The 22,264-nt window shown below is 36.6% G+C and overlaps 1 pseudogene; it reads left to right on the forward strand.

Annotated features, from left to right (window-relative positions):
- Positions 1–18,767: 18,767 nt before the first annotated feature.
- On the forward strand, positions 18,768–19,661 carry LOC112928571 (cyclin-G1 pseudogene; annotated as a pseudogene).
- Positions 19,662–22,264: the final 2,603 nt, after the last annotated feature.

Genomic DNA, 22,264 nt, shown 5'->3' on the forward strand with positions numbered 1-22,264 from the left:
GACCTGGAGGTTGAAATCAACTCTGTGGGCAATCAATCAATCAAATCATACCCATGTGATAAAGCCCTAATACAAACTCTGGAAACAGGTTTGAGTGAGCTTTCCTGGTTGGCAGTATTCCACAACATATCATCACACATTAATGCCAGGAAAATAACACGTCCTAACTCCATGTGGAGAGGACAATGGAAATGTTTGGTACTTCCCTGGACTCTGCTCTATGCACTTCTTCCCTCGATGGAATTAAATCTGTAACTTTTCCCAGTAATGAATAGTAACTGAGCATCACAGCTTTCCGCGAGCTCTCAGAGTCTTTCTAGTGAATTGACCCTGAAGATGGCTTGGGGATTACCCCAAACTTGCAGTTGGTGTCAACAGTTAGAGTAGTGTGTAACTTTCACACTTTGTAGTTGGCTATGTCTCACAGTTGACTAAAACTCTCAAAGGAAGGTACTGCCAAATACCGGAATTAATCCATGAGCATAAGATTTTATTAAGCATTTTCATTGCTTGGAAGGCATTTAGAGAATTTTATTAAATCTTATTTTGATGTTTGCCTTTTAGCATGTCATTATATTACAAATAAATCACTTCCAGTTGAAGGTTATAATTACTCAGTTAAATGGATTTTGAAATTTAAACCTTTCTTTTGTACTTTGTATTGAGGTCTGAAAAATATTGTGGGAACTATAGTTTGAGTTGGGAAAATATGTTCACTGAAAACTTGCTTAGTATTGGAAATTTCAGTTTTCATTTTAAGTTTTGACAGCATAGGAAATTTTTAAAGCAGCTTGACGTGTGGTTTTAACAGTAATTATCATCAAAATGGTTTTATCACAGAGCTCTGTATATAATCATTGTTTTGCTTTGAATTTTGGTTGAATGCATTAAGAATCATTATGACAGAGCCACCTGGGGGGGTTCAGTCAGTTAAGCATCTGACTTCAGCTCAGATCATGATCTCAAGTTCCTGGGATTGAGCCCTGCATGAGACTCTCTCTCTCTCTTTCTGCTTCTCCTCTCCCATCTGGCTCATGCTCTCTCTCGTCTCTGTCAAATAAATGAATGAAATATTTTTTTTAAAAAAGAAATCATTATGATGTCTCCAGTAACAGCTAATTTCCAAAGTCATCCACTGTTCAATAATAGTGGTTGAAGCCTGTTCTTGTTAAGAAAAATTTCAGGCTCAACTCCGAGCTCAAAGTCACAGGCAACTTATTATTGTTAAGCCATTGAATGTCTGTGAGTTGGTAAGGTAAGTCAGGATATGCTGCTTCTATTTTTGACAAAAGTTCACAAAACAGACAATGGTTATGTACAAAGGTTATGTGAAAAGCTAATGAAATTTGCCTTTGATACAATTGGTTCAATAACACATGATAGATTCAAATACTTTCTATAAAGTACCTTCTGATGACTATTGAAATAAATTATCATAGGCTTTGTAAATTGTAAATTCATCCAAAAAGCCTTTATTTGCTCCACACATATTTTTACCATTAAGAGTTGTAACACAACTCAGCAGATTCCACTTCAGGTTGTACTGAGTTTAGTGTTTCCTGCAAGTCTTTGAAAATATTTTTGCCTATAGTTTTTCCACATGGCCTATTCATAGAAGTGAAGTTTTTATTTACTTCAATCTCAGCACTGACTCATCAAATAACAACGGTGCTATGTTGGTGAGACATCTGTCAACTTATCAAGAGCCAAGGAAAACCACTAGAAACTGTTTGCCTTGCTTTTATTTTTTTTTTTAAGATTTTATTTATTCATGAGAGACAGAGAGAGAGAGAGAGAGAGGCAGAGACACAGGCAGAGGGAGAACCAGGCTCCCTGCAAGGATCCTGATGTGGGACTCAATTCTGTATCCTAGGATCAAGCCCTGAACTGAAGATAGACACTCAACTGCTGAGCCACCCAGGCGTCCCACTTGCCTTGTTTTTAAATTGATTGATTATTAATGTAGCTCCCAATGTCTTCAATTCTTCAGGCAACCACTAATATCAAAAGACTAATAGTCTTAAACTACTTTATTTTTTCAGACACATTTGATCTGCTCCTACAACCTAATGTGAAGAACTACTGTCAACAGATGTCTTTCCTCATGTGATTGGTAAATAAGCCACTTGGAAACTTATTTTAGTTGCATTTTCATTTTATTTACATGAAGAAACTTATACCATGGTGACAAATTCTGTTTTAAATTTTCTAATTTTTCTGGCCATTGCTTTCTTGTGGTTGAGGGTGTTGTGATGAGTGCTTTCTCCGTTATACTGCATTATTTTAGCACAGTTGTTGTGTCACTGCATAGTAAACACACTGCTTTCCTGTCTAATCCAATAACAAAATAACCCACACTCCATTGTACCTTAATACCATAACATTTGGATCTCACTACTCTTTCCTACTCCTTCTCCTTCTTTCTTCTTTCTTCTTTTTCTTCTTCTTCTACTGACATGATGGCTATTGCATTGGTCATTAAAATAAAATAAAATGTTGCTGTACAGAAAAATGTATGGCACTTGAAACACTGTGGAGTTACAACCACATACTTGAAATTTGTAGGCTGCTGAACAGCATTGTGAAGCAATGAAACCACCATAAATCTTTTGTTGCAAGTTCTCAACTTTGCCATCATAGCATCAAAGCAGCTGTAGATGATATGTAAATGAATGAGCAAGGGTGTGTTCCAGTAAAATTTCATTCATTTAAAGATGATGAAATTTACTGTTCATATAATTTTCATATGTCATATAATATTCTTCTTTTTATTTCTTTTCAACTATTTAAAAATATAAAAACTATTCTTAGTTCATGGTCCATATAAAAACAGCTAGTGGAAAAAAAAAAAACCAGCTAGTGAGCCAGATTTGGCCTATGAAACATAGTTTGCCATCCCTTGCTATACACAATTTTATCATCTTCATAAACCAGAGCCAAGTGATCTAAAAGATCCCTGTTTTTCATCTTAGTTTTCTAACATATACACAGACAAGTCCACATCAACAGTATCATAAAGTACCTGGTGGGGGGCTTAGGGTAGGTGCTGATGTCAGAACATAAATAAGGTTTGAAGAGTGTTAAAGATATTTTCCTCATTTAGCTTGTGATAAACCTAAAGTAGGCTTCTTTTCTTTAGTATATGCACTGCCAAAGCAAGCACAAGGCATCTTTTTTTTAAATATGTAACATTAAACAAACAAATTATTGAACATATTAGAAGAGTCGAAAAACTGCTTGTAGTCAAGGGAAATGAAGTTTAGGAAGTTATTTTGACTAAAGTTTAATTAACTTCTTAAAGGAGTGGTTTTATTTTTTTATTTTTTAAAGGCTTTTTTAAAATTTATTTATTCATAGAGATGCAGAGAGAGAGAGGCAGAGACACAGGCAGAGGGAGAAGCAGGCTCCATGCAGAGAGCCCGACGTGGGACTCAATCCCGGGTCTCCAGATCACGCCCTGGGCTGTAGGCGGCGCTAAACCGCTGCGCCACCGGGGCTGCCCAAAGGAGTGGTTTTAATATAGAAATCCCTAAACTTCATACTGATTAGCATATGTTTTTTTGTATTTCTGAAATATAGAATTTTTATTATGGTTACTGATTATATGGCACCATGAAAAATTTTGGCAAGTGAGACTGATGGTCAAATATAAAAATCTGACTAAACTCTCTTAAAGAATTTATAATTGTCCTGGTCATATAATTTTGTTAAACACCATCTGGCTATTTATTAAAGCCAGATATTATTAGGTAGTGCACTATTCATGACTGTAATTTCACAGATTCTGAGTGTGAACAAGGACTTCTCTGGTCAAGACCCTCCTGAGATCCAGATCCATGTGTCCAACTTCTTCCTGGACCTCCTCTCCCCATTCCATTTAGATCTCCATTTCCAAAACCAAGCTCATCATCATCTCAGACCTGTCCTTCTTTGGGTGATTTCTATCTTATGTACCAGGTAAAGTGACCAGACTCTGTATTTCAATTTATGTGCTAGAATCTCAACTCCATCACTCACCTGTGTACTTTGAAGCAAATTATTTAACTTTTCTAAGCATATTTTTTCCTAAAGATAAAATTGCTAACATTTACTGAGCATGCCAGTCTCCGATATCCATTATTCCATTTAGTTCTCAAAGTAGCCCTAAGAAGTAGGTATCATTATTATCACATTTTTTAAAGTTTTTTTATGTTGTTTTTATTTTCATTCATTTCAATGTATCTTCTGATTTTCCTAGGGATTTTTTTTTCTTCTTTTTTTTCCCCCTAGTGATTCTTCTTTGATCCTTTGGTTGTTTATGGTTATGTTGTTTAATTTCCACATTTTTGTGATTTTTAGATGCTGCAAGCTCCTAACTAGACCTTTGAGTTCTTTTTTTTTTTTTTAAGATTTTATTTATTTATTCATGAGAGACATACACAGAGAGACAGAGGCAGAGACACAGGCAGAGGGAGAAGTAGGCTCCATACAGGGAGCCGGACATGGGACTCAATCCCGGGTCTCCAGGATCAGGCCCAGGGCTGAAGGCAGAGCTAAACCTCTGAGCCACCCAGGCTGCCCTATAATCCCATTTTGTAATAAGTAAACAGAGGCCAGATTGCTGAGACCCTTTCTGTAGTGACCACTATGACTACTTATGAGTGGTATCATCCACTTTCCCTTTTGCTCAGGTCAGAAACTTAATCTCCCTTTTACTCCACATGATCATCTTAAAAAGAGCTCTTGGATCTGCCCTCTCCTCCATGCGCTACCTCATCAAGATCCTCATTTGAAACTTGGACTTGAGCACCCTGTCTACAGTCTTGCCACCTTCCAGTCTCTTCATCATGTTACATCCAGGATATTTTGCCCATGCAAAGTATTTGTGGTCTCATCAAATTCCCAAATCATGCTAGAAAAGATAAACAATGCAGGTGTGTGGTAAGTTGGGAGATTTTACTACCTTTGTGTAATAAACACATTATACAGAAAAGGGTCATGAAAAGCCTCAGGTGCAGGTCAAAGAAATCCATCTGGAACTATGTTTAGGTAAATTGTAGAAATCTCTTTCCACAAGGCACACAGAAAGGGAAGCTTTTACTGTCTGTTTTTCTCAGAATCATAGATTCAGGTCTACAATTTTGCTACAAGTCACTAGTATGGCTGTAACAACTATTAAGTAGAAATATTCCCATGTAAATTGCTAAAAAGCCACTGTCTCAAGTCCCTGAAGTAGCCTTCTCCTATTCCTGCCTTGAGAAGTACTCAATGGGCATCACTGGGGTCACTATATTGGCTGCCAGCTTGACCCTTATAGTTTGCAGGGGTGGGGGTCTCTTCTCTGTGTATCTTCACAGTTCTCAGTCAGAGTGCACCTGGACCCAGGGTAGAGAGATGTCTATCTGGAGGTAGCACTGGCATGTCAGTAGGTAAACGCTAAGGGTCTTCTGGCCCATCCACTGGTGTCTTCCAAGTGGCTGCCTTTGGGAACTTTGGCCTCCACAGTATTATTCAATCATCTCTCCTTGTGTTACTCATAAGAGTCATGGCAAATAGTTTCTATGACTTTATTCCGATCAGTTCAAATAGTCTGGAGCTAAAACTTATACTATCCAACTTTTATTTACCAGAGTAAATTCTAGGTCCCTATCAGGATGAGAAAGATTCTAGATAAGAAGGATATGCATACTCAAAGTAATAAGCTACACTAAAGGAAGCAGCATCAGAAACCACAAAAAAATTTATGTAGATTAGGAGGCACTCAGATCATTCTGCCCCGAGGTAGCAGTCCCAGAAGTGAACATGGGAGTGGGGTTGGAGATGAGGGAGGATCAGAAACTTTACTGCTTAATAGGGTTTACTTTATTCCATTAAATCAATAGCCTCAAACCTATTAATCAGGTTTGCTAATTAATACTTCATAGGCTGCCAGGGGGATCTGTTTAATCTGCAAGGCTAAGATGTCAAGGCCCTAGTTAACGTCCCTCAGTACATCCTCCATACCCTTTAGAATACTGGTTCAACTAAGTAGAACATCACACAGGCCCCTCATGATCAGATTCTAGCTCTTCCTTACAGCTTCATTTCCTGCCTCCTGTGCACTGCCCCTTCTTCCACCATCTCCCTCCACCCGCAACACCCATACACACACACACACATAGTCACTACTCTCCACCACATAACAACATATAACAGGTGGTGCCTTATCACATGCAGTATTTGAAGTCTCCCCCAAAGTGCCACAAGTTCTCACATCTCTGTTTGTTCTCATCTTTCCCTCAACAAGAATAGTCCTTTGTCTCTAGGCTAAACTGTTCTAAGAGGACTTACTTCCTCAGTAACCCCCTCCCCACCTCTCAGCTCCTCCTCCAGCCTCAGCCAGATCACTCCCCTGGGCACCTACAGTAGCCCTTGCTCACAAACTGCTATATTTACTATTTAATTGCCTATTCTGTCCAGAAGCTCTGAGCAAAGCCACCAAGGTTAATATTGTGCTACAGTGATATCAGTCCTGTTCCTTGTTCACGTCTGATTGGCACTGACTGAATCCCTATCTAAAGACAACTACTTTCAACAGAGTTGCAGCACCAGCAGTCCAAAGGTAAAATCTGGAGGATGACCTATTTTTTCAACAAACTCATATGATTCTTACAGTGTTTAATTTAAAAAAATATATTACCAAGAACTAACAGTTGAGGGATTTCACCTAAACTTCCAGATTTCTAGTTTTTCTCAAAATAAATATGAAAATATAGCAAGTTGGGTCTGTACTTCCACAAGGCAGAAATCATCTGGAGTAACTTCAGCTGCTTTTCTTCAGCTCCAGAATACACATTCTCCTTTGCCATGGTTCCCAGCACTTCCTCTTCCCCACCCTGTACTGAGGCTAAGTCTCAACTGCCATTTGTCATTTGTCATTAAGCTTACACTATTACTTTTCTTAAGGTAAGACAAAAATGATAAATAATTCAAGCTTATAATCCATGAAAGGTGGAAAAACAAGAGAGGCTGAGAGGATATATGTTTCAGGAAACAAGGTAGAAGGGGTATGTACTTAGAGATGTGAAGAACAGTCCTAGATGTAGGTCTACATCTGAAGAATTTTTAAGCTGCCATTACCCAGTTTACTTCACTCACTTAACGTGCCTGCCTAGTCCTGTAGACATTTGAGTTGTGACCCTGGTATGTGTAGAATATGAGGGAAGTTTTGTTTCAGATGATGGCAAACCAATCCAGTCAGGTTCTCTCATTTCAGAAGTATAAATGATAGGTGGTATTCCTAGGGAAAGAAAATTTCTAGAGCCAAGAGTGTCTCTTAAACATTCTCAATCTTGGAGAAATCAAAACCAGATCAAGTATATGGTGGTCTTTTGATGGAAAGCATTGTGAAATGTCACTGGAGGATATTAAGTAGGAGGTGATATAACCTTTTTTAAAAACTATTCTCATTGAGAAAAAAATACTCTCTATAGGTCAAGAATAGAAGCAACAAGATGAGTGTGATGCTGTTTAAGCATTCAGGGAAAAATGATGGCAGATTGGACCAAAGTGCCACAACGAAACAGTCAAATTCAAGATATATTCCAGCAGTGCTATCTGTAGAATTTGCCTATGAAGTGGATGGATACATAGATAAAGTAGAAAGCCAAAGTTAGAGACCTAAAATAAAATTGGCCTAAATAAGATAAGAACCTATTTCTTTTTTCACATAAAGTCTTGTTTGTCATTGCAGTTCTATGAAATCATCCAGGGTACAGGGTCCTTCTTTCTTGCTGTTCCACAATCCTTCAAGTTTACAAACACTAAATGAAGTATCTGAGATGGTATCACTACATCCTATTCCAGCCAACAGGAAGGGAGACGGGCACAAGTAGAGGGCACAGCTGAGAAGTAGCACTCATCACTTCTGCTCATATTCCTTTGGCCAGGACTTGGTCTTACGGCTACATCTAATTCAAGGAAGTTTGGAAAAATATAGCCTTTATTCCCAGTGGCCATATGTTCAACTAAATAGTCTATTACTGAGAGAGAATAGGAAAACAATCATTGAAATGGTAGAGAGGAAAGACAAACTCTGGTTGATTACTCAAGGAGAGAATACAAATAAGAGGATAGAAGTAGTTAATATAAGCAACTTTTTAAAAAATATTTTATTTATTTAGAGAGACAGAGCATGTGCATGCATAAACCAGCGGTGAGGGGAGTGATAGGAAAGGCAGAGGGAGTGGGAGAGAGAGAATCTCAAGCAGACTCCACACTGAGCATGGAGCCTGATGTGCGGCTCAATCTCACAGCCCTGGGATCATGACCTGAGCCAAAATCAAGAGTCAGACACTTAATGGACTGAATCACCTGAGTGCCCCTATAAGCAACTCTTTTAAAGAGTTTTTTATTAGAAAGGCCAGACAAATGGGGTGGTAGGTGGAGGAGATCACAGAATTAAGAAGTTAAGAGAGATGTGATAATGGATGTGTGCCTTTCAAATCTCCTCCTGTGAAGAACATAATTGCCTATGGTCCCAGGTGCTATGTTGTGAAATTCTTTCCTTCTCATTCATACCAAAACTATATGTCCCATGGCCTATTCATAGCCAGGGACTAGGGGTAGCAGGGAGACCAAGGTAGGAATGTTTCTGCATGATACAGAACTTCCCTGACCTGCAACTTTGGCCTAAGGACTCATCCTTGTAATTGCCAAAACTTTCTTAGAATTGCAATGCAACCTTAGACCTTCATTTGTCCCTTCTTTCTTTCCCTCTCCTTCACAGAGCTCAAATCTACATCACAATCTGTTGGCTCTCCCAACTTTTTCTCGCTAATGTCTCAGAGAAATGTCCCAAACATTTTTTGTGCATTTAATTCTGTCTTGGAATCTGCTTCTTGGAAGACCTAAACTGATGTAAGAAGAAATACTGGAGCATATTTGCAGCCTGATGGGAATGATCTAGGCATGAGCGGGGAAATAAATGAACATGATTAAGAGAGAGGGAATCATTACAGATGACAAGTCCTTGAATATATAGGATGAAACGCATGTTTTTAGATGGGGGTACTCAGAGTCACCCATTCTAAAAGGAAAGAAGGCAGAAGACATAGTGCAGATATAGACTGCTAAGTAAAGGTGATAGGAAGAAACAAAAGTTAGCCTTTTCAGAGAAGTAGTTGTTCCAGCATACAATGGGAGGTGGGTAAGAACTGAACTCTAGAGGCAGCCTAACTAGGTTCAAAGGAAAGCTCCTTCCAGTACCAGCTGTGTTACTTTGTTCCTCAGTTCCCTCATCTTTAAAATGGAGATATTTTGCAGCATCAACTTCAAAAAGCTGTGGGGACTAAATGAGCTAACACTTGAGAGCATGTAAAGCATTAATACTTAGCACATAAACATACAACAGATGATAATTATTTTCTCAGCAAAATATGAAGGTCGTCAGCTGAGATTAAGGAAGGAAAGAAGGTACAGAAAGAGAAGTGAAAGTCATCTTGCAGGATTGGTATATGAGTGCTCACTGGTCATAAGATTAAAGTGAGAGAATCAAGATGATTGGGTTTCTTCTGCCATGTTTCATATTTGGGCACAGACATAAATTAGGCTTGTGATTCTCTACTCTGGGTGCTATAAGAATCACCTGGAGAGCTTTTAACTTTACTAATGTCTTAAATCCTCCTCTAGATTCTGATTAAACCGGCCTGGGATGGGAGTCCAATAGACTTTCAAAGATTCTCACAGGCAGCCAGAGCAGAGAAGCACTGGAGTAAGGGAAGAGCTAACCCAACTATACTGAGTTGAATTTAACAGATGTTTGGGGGTCTATCCAGAGGAATTCAGAGGAGGAGAGATCAAGGGCCTTCCCTTGATTAATTATGGGTAATAGAATGTAAGTCAGTTAAGGAAAAAACCGAAGATTTTCATGATGGACAGTAGAAAAATGGTATAATCAGGGCTTGGAATTCCTACTGGAGTAGAATTGTTGATGTGGGAGGGACTCTGAGAACAAAAATAGCTCATGATCAGATATCTTTATCCCAAGTGCCAAATACATAGTAAACCCTCAGATGTTTTATACAAACAACACAAAAATTAAGTAATTGAAGAACACCATGAGAATTATTCTTGTTCTTGTTCCTAAGAAGTTATTATTTGAATACAATTGACCTAAAGTGGTTTTGTTCTAAAAGGAGTTCAGTTACAGAGAACAGAATCTACCATAATTAATTAAAGTAGAAAGTCCTGTATTGCAGAGTCTTAAGTGGGTCACAAAAGTGATGAAGGGGCTAAAGCAACAGACACTAGATTTCCAGGAAAAAGTAACTACCAAAGCTACACCACAGAACTGACTTAGTAATTTTTACAACTGTCATGGTTGGTATTCTCCTTTCATAGTAAATCAGCAAGATAAAGAGCAAAGAAAACCATCAAATTAGAGAGGAATCAAATATACACCAATGCAATCTTAAGTCATTTTACCCGCTACTATTTAGGTGAAATAAAAAAGTGCTAAGTGTTGAAAACTATGTGTTTCTGTACTATCTATCCACAAAGTCAAGAAACATGAAATAAACTTATATTTAAAGAGTTATTGGTTACATTGTCAAATAATATGCTCAATTTATTTTTCTTCATTATCCTCATACCTTTTTGGATGAAGTACCTCTAAATTTAAGACAAAGGGTTCAATTATTAATCTTAAAAAGTGTACAATAAATATGATTTTCCCTGTTGTTAAACCTTTTTTTTCCAGGTTAGCAATTAGACCTATTGCTCTAAATGTAGAGTATTTCATTTGAAAATTTATGGAACATTATTATTTGAAAATGTAAGTAGTATATAGTTCAAACACAAGTTTAAACTATGTTTCCCAATTTTGTGGACAGCTTGTACAGTAAAAACAGCTCAAGCCAACTTTTTTCTCTTTACTTCTAATGTATAGTTTCAAAATGAAGTTTGCCTGCCTGCTTGCTTGCTTTCTCCTTCCTCCCCTCCTTCCTCCCCTCCTTCCTCCCTCCCTCCCTTCCTTCCTTCCTTCCTTCCTTCCTTCCTTCCTTCCTTCCTTCCTTCCTTCCTTCCTTCCTTCTTTTCAAATAAACAGGATTTCACAACCAGAATCTAGAGGAAATATAAGTAACAGATTTTTCAGGGTAGAGAAATTCTTTGTAACAAGATAGGAAAAACATTGTTTCAAAGTGCCATCCCTTCAGTTAGGAGAAATGACTTCTTTAGGTTTTAAATTTCACTGTTACTCTGTTTTGAATTATTCTTTGCCTGTGCTTCTTTTATAGTTTCTTTGTTGACTTTTCTTTGTCTTCTTTTTCCAGATAAGGTATCTCTCAAGGCTCATAAGAGGTACCATTATTAAAAAAGGAACACTAGATATGGGTTCAAAATTTCTGGAATTAAAGCTAGGCTCTAAAGAAAAATTAGCTTGCCATACATTTACATCTGCATTCTGAAACACAATGATACAATATGATATCTGGAAGGATCAACAAGTACTTATAGAAATACTAAGATATACAAGGTCAGTATCAATTTTATAAGTCCAAATGTTCCTAATAGGTCAAATTAAGTTAAAAACATTTCAGGTTTTCTCATCTATATCTTGTTTCTCATAAACTTCTTGTATATTTTATCTTAGCTGTATATTATTATCTTAAAAATAACATGTAAATTTTAATATCCTATCTGGAAACAGAATAAAGTATTTACAAAGATAAAAAATGTTATTTCTGTTAGGTGGAGATGGGGATCAAGATTTATTCTTTCTTCATACATTATACAAATTGACCCAGGATTGTTCTTCAAATATGGGCACTGGGTGGTATACATAACTGATAAATTTTTGAACACTAACATCTGAAACTTAGTATGTACTATATGTGTTGGCTAATTGAATTTAAATTTTAAAAAATAAAATAAATAATAATAATTTTTAAAAACACTATCCTTTCCTGCACTGCATCTGTTGTGTCATTTTTTTGGCCACAAATTAGATGAGCAAATGTGTTTGGGTCTGTTTATGGATCCTCTATTCTCTTTCTTTGATCTGTTTTTTATGTTTGCATTTACATCATAATAAATTATCATAACAGATCTCTGTATCTGTTAATGTAAGTCCTCCACTTGTTTCTCAAGATTCCCTTGGCCTTTTGCATTTCCATATAATTTTAGAATCAACTTTAGAATTAACCTGTCATGTTTCAGAAAAAACAAACAAAATCCAAAAGTTTGCTGGGAATTTTATTGGAACTGCTTTGAATCTTTAGATCAATTTGGAGAGAAGTGATATTTTTACTATGGTAAACTCTACCATTTATTTAGCTCTTTATATCTGTGATATTTTGTAATTTTCAGTGTAGAGGTCTCATACATTGTTTTGCCCACTTTATATTTAGGCATACTATATACTTTATGCTCCTGTAAATAGCATAAAATTTAAAATTCCATTTCTATTGGTTTGCAGCTGGTATTTTTTAATTAACAGTTTTCAATAGATATCCTTAGTAAATACAGTTCTTAATTTTCAGGTTTTTCTACAAAGTGTTTTAGATTTTCCACATATCCTGTCATATCATCTATGAACAATGAAATTTAAGAACTTCTAATTTTAGGGGTACCTGGGGGACTCAGTTGGTTAAGTGTCTGCCTCTGGCTCAGGTCATGATCCCAGAGTCCTAGGATTGAGCCCCACATAGGGCTCCCTGTTCAGGGGGAAGCCTGCTTCTTCTCCCTCTGCCATTCTTCTCCACCTCCCCCCACCCCTGCACCTGCTTGTGCTCTCTGACTCCATCTGTCAAATAAATAAATAAAATCTTAAAAAAAAAAAGAACTTCTAATTTTAACATAATTTCAGACTTATGGAAAAGTTACAAGAATAGTAAAAAAAAATCTGTATTCTCTTTACCCAGATTCTCCAAATGTTGCCATATTACCACATTTGCTTAACTATGCCTCTTTCAATATATATATACACAAATGTTATTTCTGAGTCATTTGAGAATAAGGTGTATGACATGATAGCTTTTACCCCTAAATATTTCACTGTGTATTTCTTAAAAACAAGGGCAATACAATGATCAGATTTGGAAATTAACAGACACAATACCATAATCAAAGTCCTCATTCAAATTTTGCCAGTTGTCTCATGTCATTCCAGAAATGTCCATGTCACAAGTTGCAGTCACGAGTTATATGTCCCTTTAGTCTCTCTTAATTAGGATAAGTCTCACCACTTTTACTTGTCATTCATATCTCTACATTTTGAAGACCACAAACCAGACCTAATGCCCCTCAGTTAGGATTCACGATGTTTCCTTGTGATTATATTTAAGGTATGCATTTTATTTGCAGGAATACCAGATAAGTGATGTTATGTTTTCCTCACTACTTTGTATCAGGACACATGTGTTAGCAGTTTGATCTGTTACTGGTAACGTTAGCTTTGATCATTAACTAGGGTCAAGGCTTCCAGATTTCTCCATGTGAATGTAATTAATATGTATTTGTGGAGAGATATTGTGAGACTATGTACATATTCTATAACTCATCATATTTTCAGCCCACTTGTTTTTTTTAGCCCACTTGTTTTAACATCTATTAATGATTCTTTCCTGAATCATAGGCAAAAAATTTTAACTCACTCATTTTTTCTACATTAAATGGAATTCTGTGACAAAAAGCTAAGCTTTCAATTTTAGCTAAGCTAAAATTTCACAAAAAATTTAATTCACTCATTTTTTCTACATTTATTAAATGGGATTCTAATGTGACAAAAAGCTAAGCTTTATTCGTTCATGTGTTCACTTATTTATTTAAAACAATATGGGCTCATGGTTTCTGATTTTACTTAATGGCTTATAATCCATTACTATCATTTATTTGGATGCTCAAATTATCATATATTTGGCCAGGGGGAGCCATTCAAATTGGCTTCCATGCCATTTTGACATGCCCCTATCATTCTTTACATACTTTTTATTTTCTGGGGCAAGATATTCAGGGCACATCTCATTCATGCTCAGCCTTAGACCTAAAAGTAGTCATTTCTCAAAGAAATGGTTCATTTAGTGGAGGATCATTTTAGTGGAGAATGATATTAAGAAACAAAGATCTGGGTGCAAGATGTACTAGATGTCCTAATTGCTATTGTAATGCTATTGTTTCTAAGGCTTCCCAGCAGATAGAAATACATGTATGTGTATACACTGGTATGTCTGTGTCTGCATGTATACATGTGCATGTATTCCAAGTCAACACCCAAGAGTTCATTTTTAGCTTTCCTCTTCATTTTTACTCTTCTCACCAACAGTGAGAAATCTGTCTCCCATTATGCACAATATATTTAGTTATTTGCTCAGTCTTTCAGTCCTTTTGCAAGTTTATTTTTTTGTTAGAATGATTACCCTTATGAGATTCCTCAAAAAAGGTTCATGGGTACAAAAATTCCTGAATCTTACCATGTTTAAACTGTTTTCCTAAAGCTCTGATGTCTAAAAACTAGCTTTAATACAACTAAAATTGGGCAGCCCCTGTGGCTCAGTGGTTTAGCGCTGCCTTCAGCCCAGGATGTGATCCTGGAGATTTGGGATGGAGTCCCACATCCAGCTCCCTGCATGGAGCCTGCTTCTCCCTCTGCCTGTGTCTCTGCCTCTCTCTGGGTCTCTCATGAATAAATAAATAAATAAAATCTTTTTTTTTTTTTAAATAAATAAAATCTTAAAAAGAAAATACAACTAAAATCCTTGGTCCACACTTTCTCTCCTTAAGATTTTGCTTTGTTTTGTTTTGTTTTAAAGGCTGCATCACTAATGTCTTTCTCTGAATGTTGTTTTAGAGAAGTCCGATGTCAGATTAATTCTCTTGCCTCTGTAAGTTATTTGATTTTTTTTTTTTTTTTTGGAGTCAATGAGAATTTTTCTTTGTTTAAAAAAAACTAATAGTTCTGAGTGTTCTGAATCAGTTTTCCCAGTTTGGAGTATTATCATTCGCTTCTACTTCATAGAACTTTTGGCGGGCACAGGGAGCTCATCAGATCATAAAGTGGTCTTGTTTTCTGTTTCCTTCATTTAATAGCTTTATATAGTTTTAGTCTGTTTTTGCCTATTTATGTTGTGGAAATTCAGGGTGATTTTTATAAGGTTCCTAGTCAAAGGGTGCCCCCTCCTGTCAGTGCAGAGAAGTATGGTATTTAAGAAGTAGTTTTTATTGTCAGTGATGGGGGAGTTGGGAGAGTTCTGAGTCCTCTGATAACACGGTTCTTTTATAAGATTCCACATTTTGCCTTTTGCTTCTTTTCCCCTTATTTTCCAATCTACAAAGGAATCTTCAATAAGAAATTATTTATTGGTTTCAATTTTTGAAATTAAAAAAGTTGGGAGGGTTTTTTGAGCACTTTTAGGTTTACATAAAAATAGAGCAGAAAATACAGAGTTCCCATATACCTATTCTCCCCCCATCCCTAGTAGTTTCCCCTATTATTAAAACATTACATTAGTGCAGCACACTTCTTACAACTGATGAACCAATACTGATACACTATGACTAAGTAAAATCTATACTTTCCATTAGATTACTATCTGTGTTCTACAGTTTTAAGAGTTTTGAGAAATTTATAATGTCATGTGACCATAGTACAGTAGCATATAAAATAGTTTCAATGTCCTAAAAATCCTCTGCTCTGCCTAGTCATCCCTCCCTCCATCCCCAATCTCATCTTAAAACTCTGGCAACTACTGATGCTTTTCCTATACAGATAGTTTCTGTTAAGATTGGCTTCTTTCTTCATTATATTTGCATACATTAAAAGCTGCTGCTGGAGGGTCAGGCTTCTAATTTAGCATCCATCTAGAAGCTGACTGTGGTCTTGCCCAGAAAACAGGTATGTCTGTGGATATCTTTTCTGCCCTCTCCCTCTAGCTCACTCTGTCACCAGTTTCCCCCTGGAAGGAACTTGTACACATGTCTATCTTTTGTGCCTGCCACCCAAGAGCTGGGCCCCTGGAATGCCTGGCTCTGATAGCCAAAGAGACTAGCATTCATGAATCCCACAGGACTATGGCAAGGAAAACAAACAATTGTTAACAGGCACAGGAGTACTTGCCTGTGGCTATACACCTGTCTGCAGGCAAAAAAAAAGGCCTATTTTCTAGTTTTCCCATGGATGGGCTCTAATTACACGCTTTCTCCGCTGCTGCCTGAGGGTCTAGGTGCTGGCTGCATTCTTCTCTTTTGGGACATTGACAGGTCTTGGTAAACCCTCAACTACTAAAATCCACGTGCAAGAAGGTGGCTGAGACAATTATAAAAGATTGAGAGACAGCTAAGAGCTCAATCTGAGCTAATCAATAAGGTTAATCTCCTACATGAGACCACTCTGTGAAGACTAGGAATGGTGGCACTTTATCTAATGCATGGAAACCACAGAGTCAAGGAATATGTTCCAAACAAACAAAAACCCCTAGAAACATAGTTTAATGAAACAGAGATAAGTGGTTTACCTGATAAAGAGGTAAAAACAGAGGCACCTGGGTGGCTCAGTTGGTTAAACATCTGCCTTTGGCTCAGATTATGATCCTGGAGTCCCAGGATTGAGCCTCACATTGAGTTCTCTGATCATGGTTCTGTTTCTCCTTCTGTCCCTCACCTCACTTGTGCTCTCTCTCTCTCAAATAAATAAAATCTTAAAAATTAAAAAAAAAAAGAGTTCAAAACAATAGTCATAAAGATGCTCACCAAGGTCAGGAGAACAAAGTATGAACAAGTGGAATTTAAACAGAAGTAGAAAATATAAGAAGTACCAAAAAAGAAGTCACAGAAGTGAAGAATATGACAACTGAACTAAAAAAAAATCAGTAGTGTGTTTCAATAGTGGACTAGATCAAATGAAAGAAATGATTTCTTTCAAATCATTTTGAAACTCTCAAACTCAAAGACAGGGCAGTGAAATTCACCCTATTAGAAGGGCAGAGAAAAAAAAAGAGTGAAAAGAGTAAAGATGGATTAAGGAACTTATTGGATACCATTAAATAGACCAATATTCACTTTATAGGTGTCCCAGAAAGACAAGATTGAGACAAAGGGGCAGAAAGTATATTCAGAGAAATAATGCCTGAAAATTTCTTCAACATGGGGAAAGAAACAGACATCCAGATCTAGGATATATAGAGAAATTCTAAAAAATATAAATCCATGGAGGCCCACACCAACACACATTATAATTAAACTGTCTAAACTTAAAGACAAGGAGAGAATTTCAAAAGCTGCCAGAGAAAAACTTGTTACATATAAAAGAAACCCCATAGGACTATCAGCAGAATTTTCAGCAGAAACTTTGCAGATCTCAAATGATCTGCATGATATATTGATAAGCCTGAAAAAAAGAAAAATGACGACCAAGAATTAAGTTGTCCCTCAGAATTGAAGGAAAGATAAAGGGGTTCCAATACAAGAAACAGATGAAGGAGTTCATCACTACTAGATGGCTTTACAGGAAATGTTAAAGATAGTTTTTCAAGCTCAAACAAAAGGATGCTAATTAGTAACAGGAAAATATATGCAGGTATTAATCTCATTGGTAAAGGTAAATACATAGCTTAATTCAGAATATTCTAATGTTGTATTGGTGATGAGTAAATCACTTATAACTCTGTTTTGAAGGTTAAAAGTCAAAATGCATAAAATGCAGGGAGGGAGAGCATGAAAATGTAGAGCATCAAAAGTTAAGTTGTTGGGATGCCTGGGTGGCTCAGGGGTTGAGCACCTGCCTTCGGCCCAGGGTGTGATCCTGGAGACCCAGGATCGAGTCTCACACTGGGCTCCCTGCATGGAGCCTGCTTCTCTCTCTCTGCCTATGTCTCTGCCTCTCTCTCACTGTATCTCTCATGAATAAATAAAATCTTAAAAAAAAAAAAAAGAAGTTGTCAGCTTAAAATAAACTGTTATAAGATGTAATAGTTTATAAGGTAATAAGGCAAAAGCCTATAATAACACACAAAAGAGAAAGGATCTATTGATACCACTACAGAAAATCATCATATCACAAAGGAAGAGATCAGAAAGAAACAAAAGACGAAAGGAATTAAAAATAGGAAACAATGAAAAAAAAAATGGCAACAATAAGTCTATATCAATACTTATTTTAAATGTAAATGGACTAAATTATCCAATCAAAAGTTATGAATGGATTTAAATAAAAACAAGCAAGACCCACTATAGGCTGCCTACAAGAGACTCACTTCATCTTTAAAGACACACATAAACTGAAAGTGAAGGAAAGGAAAAAAAAAAAAAAGCCCAAGCAAATGGAAACCAAAAGAAAGCAGAGATAGCTATACTTGTACCTGGCAAAACATATTTTAGCCAAAAACTGAAATAAGAGACAATAAAGGTTATTATATCATGATAAAGGGGTCAATCCAACAAGAGGATAAAATATTCATAAATATTTATGCACTCAACACAGGAGAACCTAGATATAGAAAGCAAATATTAACAGACCTAAAAGAATAAATAGACAGTAATATACAATAACAGTAAAGGACTTCATTATCCCACTTCAACAATGGATATCATCCAGACAGAAAATGCATGTTAAGATCAGAGGGATTTGGGCTCCGAACTGACCCTGTGGCGGGCAGTGTCATCTGGGCGGCACTGCGGAGGCCTCCACCCAGGATGGCTCCTCCTCCCCACAAGTCCCCTCGCCTTGTGGGCCTATCGGATCTGTTATTACGGGGTGAGGTGAGAGAAGGCCCAGGGAGGGTAGTTACCGCTGAGGAGCTGCAGTCATGGTCAAGATGATAGAAGTACTGACAACTGAATCTCAGAAATTGCTACACCAGCTGAATGCCCTATTGGAACAGGAGTCCAGATGTCAGCCAAAGGTCTGCAGCTTGAGACTAATTGAATCTGCACACGATAATGGCCTCAGAATGACTGCAAGACTAAGGGACTTTGAAGTAAAAGATCTTCTTAGTCTAACTCAGTTCTTTGGCTTTGACATGGAGACATTTTCTCTAGCTGTGAATTTACTGGACAGATTCCTGTCCAAAATGAAGGTACAGCCCAAGCACCTTGGCTGTGTTGGGCTGAGCTGCTTCTATTTCGCTGTTAAATCAATAGAAGAGGAAAGGAATGTCCCATTGGCAACTGACTTGATCCGAATAAGCCAGTATAGGTTCACGGTTTTAGACTTGATGAGAATGGAAAAGATTATATTGGAGAAAGTGTGTTAAAAAGTCAAAGCTACTACTGCCTTTCAATTTCTGCAACTCTACTACTCACTCATTCAAGAGAATTTACCAATTGAAAGGAAGAATAGCCTTAATTTTGAAAGACTAGAAGTTCAACTTAAGGCATGCCACTGCAGGATCCTATTTCCTAAAGCAAAGCCTTCTGTGTTGGCATTGTCTATCATTGCACTGGAGATCCAAGCACAGAAGTTTGTAGAGTTAACTGAAGGAATAGAATGTCTTCAGACACATTCCAAGATAAATGGCAGAGATCTGACCTTCTGGCAAGAACTTGTATCCAAGTGTTTAACTGAATATTCATCAAACAAGTGTTCCAAACCCAATGTTCAGAAGTTGAAATGGATTGTTTCTGGACAACGTGGACATACTGCACGGCAATTGAAGCATAGTTACTACAGAATAACCCACCTTCCAACAACTCCTGAAATGGTCCCTTAATTGGATTGTTACAGTATCAAAGAAGCTCTTCTCTGAAGCCTTTCTCCACAATCCTGAGCTGTGGATTCCATGATGTTATAATGGATTTAAGCTGTGAAGCCTCAGAACATCACAACTAGATTAGCATTGATGTTCTCAGATTTGGGAAAACTACCTAATTAACATGCTGTAGTGGAATTAAATTTAAATTTAATTAAATTTAAATTCATCTGTGAGGCATACAAATGAAAGCTAAGAGCATAAATGTGAAATGTTAATAACAAGCCTGGGAAGGTAAACTGTGAATCTTCATTTCTAACATTGACCCAACTTTCTATATTGGGTCAATGTATTATATTTAGGTGGTATCAAAAGTGGTAACCTAATTAAATTCTAAATTATGAGGTATACATTAAAACCAACATTTCACAAATGCGCTTTTAAGGCATAACAAGGGTCACTATTCTAGGCAATGAAAATGGTTTCTTGGTACCTATAGTGCAAATAATAGATAATTCAGAGATCTGGACTTTACTGCTACTTGGGAATTACACTTAAATTTGAGGGCATTTTATGTAAAACTACAGGCCTTATCATTTTGGCACATTAAGTTATTGTTAATATTTTTCCTAAAAAACTGGTGGTTTGTATCCACGGTAAAATTTACACAGTATTTACTGCCTCCATCTAATCTCATCAAGAAGTCATAATCCTCAAGTCAGTAGGCATCCTCATAATTATGAAGTTGCTAAGGTAGTATCTGAGATTTTCTATTAACTCAGTGACTGTAAGGAGATCTACGGCATTAAAAGTGTTGTAAACAGTTACTCAATGCAGCAAGTAGCTTGTGTCCATCCAGAATGGCTGTACCCATTTATGACATGTTATGGGTAGATGTACACTGGAAAATAAACCAAAGAACCACAATATATCTTATACTTTTGTGAACTGTGTTTTATGGATAACTTCAGTTTTCCCAAAAAGCTGACCTATTTCAATAATTGGACATCAGTGTTAATTCCGAGTTGGCAGAGGTAGCCTAACCAACTACCATTATGTTTTGGTACAAAGGGATATATCTTTCAATAAAGTTACTGAAATGCAAAAAAAAAAAAAAAAAAAAAAAAAAAAAAAATCAGAGGGATTTTACAGACATTTAGGGAATATTCCTTTTTTTTTTTTTTTAATTTTTATTTATTCATGATAGTCACAGAGAGAGAGAGAGGCAGAGACACAGGCAGAGGGAGAAGCAGGCTCCATGCACTGGGAGCCCGACGTGGGATTCGATCCCGGGACTCCAGGATCGCGTCCCGGGCCAAAGGCAGGCGCCAAACCGCTGCGCCACCCAGGGATCCCGGAAATATTCCATAAAACAGCAGAAGAATATACATTCTTCTCAAGTACACATGGGATAATCCCAGGAAGATTATATATTACATCACAAAACAAGTCTTAATAGATTTAAGAAGACTGAATCGTATCAAGCATACTTTCCAACAGAATGATATGGGATGAAAAATCAGATTATAAAAAGAAAACTAGAAAATTCCTAACTATATGGTGATTAAACTATATGTTACTGAATAGCCAAGGGTCCAGGAAGAAATCAAAAGGACCTAAAAAATATCTTGAAACAAATGAAAATGTAAATACAACATACAAAATTCAGGAGATTCAACAAAATCAGTTCTGAGGGAATTTCATAGCAATAAATGCCTACATTAAGAAAAGGTAAAGATCATAGAAAAACATCCAAAATTTACACAAAAAAACTAGAAAAAGAAGAACTAAGTCTAAAGTTGGCAGAAGAAAGGAAATAACAAAAGTCATAGTAGAAATAAAATAGAAATTAAAAAAGAAAAATAAAAAGGATCAATAAAAATAAAAGCTGTTCTTTTTGAAAAGGTAGACAAACTAACTTTTAGCTAATCTTACCATGACAAAAAAAGAGGATTCAAATAAATAAAACTAGAAATGAAAAAGACATTACAACTGATACCAGAGAAATACAAATAATCCTAAGAAAATATTATGAAAAACATACACCAACAAACTGGGAAATCCAGATGAAATAAACAAATTCCTGAAACATACAACCTATCAAGACAGAATCATAAAAAATATAAAATGTGAAAAGACCAATTACTAGTAAGGAGATAGCAATCAAAAGCCTCCCAAAAAAGAAAAGTCTATGACTAGGCAGTTTCACTGCTATCAAGTGTTTGAAGAAGAATTAATACCAATCCCTCTCAAAATACTTCTAAAAGCATAGAAGGGTAGGTAACACTTCCAAACTCCTCTTCAGAGGCCAGGATTACCCTGATACCAAAATCAGACATGGTTACCACAAGGAAAGTAAGTTATAGACTAATATCCCAGATGAACATAAATGCACAAATCCTCAACAAAATATTAGCAAATTAAATTCAACAGTGCATTACAAAGATCATTATGCCATGATGTAGTGGGATTTATTACAGGAGGACTCAAAATATGTAAATCAGTCAATGTGATACACCACATTAACAAAATGAAGGATAAAAATCATGATCTTAATAGATGCAGGAAAAGCATTTGACAAAATTTGACATCCATTCATGATAAAAATTCTCAACAGTTGGATG

This window comes from Vulpes vulpes, chromosome 4, assembly GCF_048418805.1.
Source record: "Vulpes vulpes isolate BD-2025 chromosome 4, VulVul3, whole genome shotgun sequence".
Taxonomy (NCBI): domain Eukaryota; kingdom Metazoa; phylum Chordata; class Mammalia; order Carnivora; family Canidae; genus Vulpes; species Vulpes vulpes.